Here is a 3,724-nt window from a genome sequence, read left to right on the forward strand (position 1 = left end):
ATTATGGTTTGAAGTGAAAAATGTTGATTCAACTCAATGCAAGCGTAGCACAAAATGCTGCTATACCAGCAACGTCGTTCTATAACGTTAAAAGAAAAGATATATTTCCCGCCAAAATTCGATAATATGATTATTTCCTTTTTAGCGGTTTTAAAACATCGGTGACCCCCCTTTTTAGCTCACCTGGCCCAAAGGGCCAAGTGAGCTTTTCTCATCACTTGGCGTCCGTCGTCCGTCGTCGTCGTCCGTCGTCGTTGTCACGGATAGACGAGAGCTGACTTAGGAGTTTGTACTTACAGATAATAAATGACTACTACTTTAAACAAAATAACAATTTAATTAGGTACAAATTTACAAATATAAATAGATGAAATGAAATGAAATAATACTGTCAAATGTTTAATGAACTGTTCCTTCTTCTTTATATTAAACTATGAAATCTGGATAAACGATACTACGGAATTTTACGTATTTGGTTTTCGGTAACTACACAAAACTGGCCCAACATAAGCGGTGTACACATTACGGCTGCCCTATTGTCTAGACTCGACTCCAAATATTCTATGTTGCCAAACTATTGATGATAAACACGGAACGCCGCACTGTCAACAGGTTTCACCACCATCTGTACTATATCTCCATACTTTACTATACAAAACTACATACACCTAGCCCGCAAACTGGGACCTATTGAAATACATACTGTACGTTAAGATACAATACTATACTTAAGAAATATACATATGTTTATGTATTACACATGTCGCATAAATAATGACATATACTTAGTACGACTACTTATGTTCAATCTATAGAAGATTATAGCATATTGAATAATGCATTACTTATACACAAATAATTACGGCATATCGTATAATGCCTTACTTTACACAATACAAACTACGGCATATCGTACAATGCCTTACTTTACAAGTCACATAATTGACTTTATTGTATACTATCATTATACAATTACTACACACAATATACAGCTTTTAACGCTGAATATACATTTATGCTTATACGTTGCATATTACTTTACATACTTATGGAGATACATACATCATTGCATTATCGTACGCAAACGTTCCTAAAATACCAAACAATTTCGATACTCGAATATTTACTACAGCCGGAAACATATAACCGTGTTAAACTTTCATTATAATGAACATTAATTAACTTATTACATTTATAAAATAGCAATGTCAAAAATTACAATTACAATTGAAATAATTATTCTATATTTGCGTTGTTGCAGAAAACTGAACACTTTAGAACGAATAATGATTAAATAAATAAGAATAAATTGAATCCTACCTCAGAAATCCAGTGTGTGTGTCCACGCCACATTGTAAACTAACTTTATACAAACATTTCTGACCACACCTTGACTCGTTAAGGTGTTACCTGAGAGTGAATAGTCAGCTCATCAAATACAGGTATCACTGTTACTCAACCCGTTCGACAAGTTTACAGGTAAATGCCCAAGTAAATAGTGGACACTACTTAATTAATTAGATGTAAAATGTGGACATGTATTATACACCGAAGTCTGCAGAATATAGCATTTATAAGATACTGACGTTCTGCAAATCGAAATAGAATTAACAACCAAAATAACAACATATATGTGAGTAAACACAGTCACCCTGTGACAGTCGTTAACTTTTACAAAAATCTTCTCCTCTGAAACTACTGGGCCAAATTTGACCAAACTTGGCCACAATCATCATTGGGGTATCTATGTTAAAAAATGTGTCCAGTGACCCGGCTAACCAACCAAGATGGCCGCCATGGCTAAAAATAGAACATAGGGGTAAAATGTAGATTTTGGCTTATATCTCTGAAACCAAAGCATTTAGAGCAAATCTGACATGGGCTAAAATTGTTTATCAGGTCAAGATCTATCTGCCCTGAAATTTTCAGATGAATCGGACAACCCGTTGTTGGGTTGCTGCCCCTGAATTGGTAATTTTAAGGAAATTTTGCCGTTTTTGGTTATTATCTTGAATATTATTATAGATAAAGATAAACTGTAAACAGCAATAATGTTCAGCAAAGTAAGATCTACAAATAAATTGACCAAAATGATCAGTTGACCCCTTAAGGAGTTATTGCCCTTTATAGTCAATTTTTAACCATTTTTCGTAAATTTTTGTAATCTTTTACAAAAATCTTCTCCTCTGAAACTACTAAGACAAATTTAACCAAACTTGTCCACAATGATCATTAGAGTATCTAGTTTAAAAAATGTGTCCGATGACCCCGCCCGCGAACCAAGATGGCCGACATGGCTAAAAATAGTACATAGGGTAAAATGCAGTTTTTGGCTCATATCTCTGAAACCAAAGCATTTAGAGCAAATATGGTGGTATAAAATTGTTCATTAGGTCAAGATCTATCTGCCCTGAAATTTTCAGACCAATCAGGTAACCCGTTGTTGGGTTGCTGCCCCTGAATTGGTAATTTTAAGGAAATTTTGCCGTTTTTGGTTATTATCTTGAATATTATTATAGATAGAGATAAACTGTAAACAGCAATAATGTACAGCAAAGTTAAATCTACCAATAAGTCAACTTGACCAACATGGTCAGTTGACCCCTTAAGGAGTTATTGCCCTTTATAGTCAATTTTTTACACAATTTTCATAAATTTTGTAAATTTTTGTAAATTTTTACAAAGTATTTTTCACTGTAACTACCGGGCCAAGTTCATTATAGATAGAGATAATAGTAAGGAGCAAGAATGTTCAGTAAAGTAAGATCTACAAACGCATCACCATCACCAAAACACAATTTTTTCATGAATCCATCTGTGTCCTTTGTTTAATATGCACATAGACCAAGGTGAGCGACACAGGCTCTTTAGAGCCTCTAGTTTATTTGTGCTTTTAAAATCTTCCCTGAAGCTGCAACTTATGCAGAAGTTTGAATGAAAAAACAGTAGATTTTTTTTATTTTGAGAAAAATCTAGAATAAATAGCAATTAAAAATGGCGGGAAATATTAAAAGGCCTTGAAAAATAATGAAATTGAGACAAATAAATGTTTTTAAGGTACAAGTTACATTTGACTGTTTTTATTATCACAGTTAAACATCTTGTTTTAATAATTTTGCATTTTTTTAGCAACTTAGAGCGCTATTTTTATATTTTTGTTAAACGCGATTCTTTAAGTTTTGATGACGTCATATCTCGAAAACAACATAGGTGACCCCAATTTTTTTTTCGCCTAAAATTTCGTAATAAGTATGATCTATCTACATGCAAAATGTCAATGAATTATTATTAGTAGTATAAATAGTGTGATTTCCCTTTAACAGGCGCCAACCGTCACCCTAACCTGAATGTCCATTTGTTGCCGTCCTGAATATGCGTGGGATATTTGTCACTGAACGTTTAGTAGACAATGATGGATTAATTAATACATGTTAAAAAGCCCTTTGCTCGCCGTTCATACTGTAGCGCACAAGAGCTATATGGTAATAAGGTGGTCAGCAACCTACCAACCAATAAACGTACTAAATACCCTGAAACAAGACTACATCTCAAAATCAGTGCCAACACTGAGGTGACACAAAGTACCAGAAATATTGACAGGAAAAGCAATCTCTTTGTCTCTCTAGATTTGTTTAAATCTAATGCATGTAAGGAAAAGGAATACAGATTAAAGTTCAATACTTCATTATTGGCATGGTATTATGGTCACTTTCAATATACTTTT

The 3,724-nt window shown here is 33.6% G+C and overlaps 1 long non-coding RNA gene across 1 annotated transcript; it reads right to left on the minus strand.

The window, feature by feature from the left end:
* Positions 1–317: 317 nt before the first annotated feature.
* LOC127730599 (uncharacterized) lies at positions 318–2,569 on the minus strand. Its single transcript, XR_007995192.1, has 2 exons — positions 1,321–2,569; positions 318–687 (listed from the first exon to the last, which is right to left on the minus strand). It is a non-coding gene; the product is annotated as an uncharacterized LOC127730599 (long non-coding RNA).
* Positions 2,570–3,724: the final 1,155 nt, after the last annotated feature.

This window comes from Mytilus californianus, unplaced genomic scaffold, assembly GCF_021869535.1.
Source record: "Mytilus californianus isolate M0D057914Y unplaced genomic scaffold, xbMytCali1.0.p SCAF_1, whole genome shotgun sequence".
In the NCBI taxonomy this organism is placed as follows: Eukaryota; Metazoa; Mollusca; class Bivalvia; order Mytilida; family Mytilidae; genus Mytilus; species Mytilus californianus.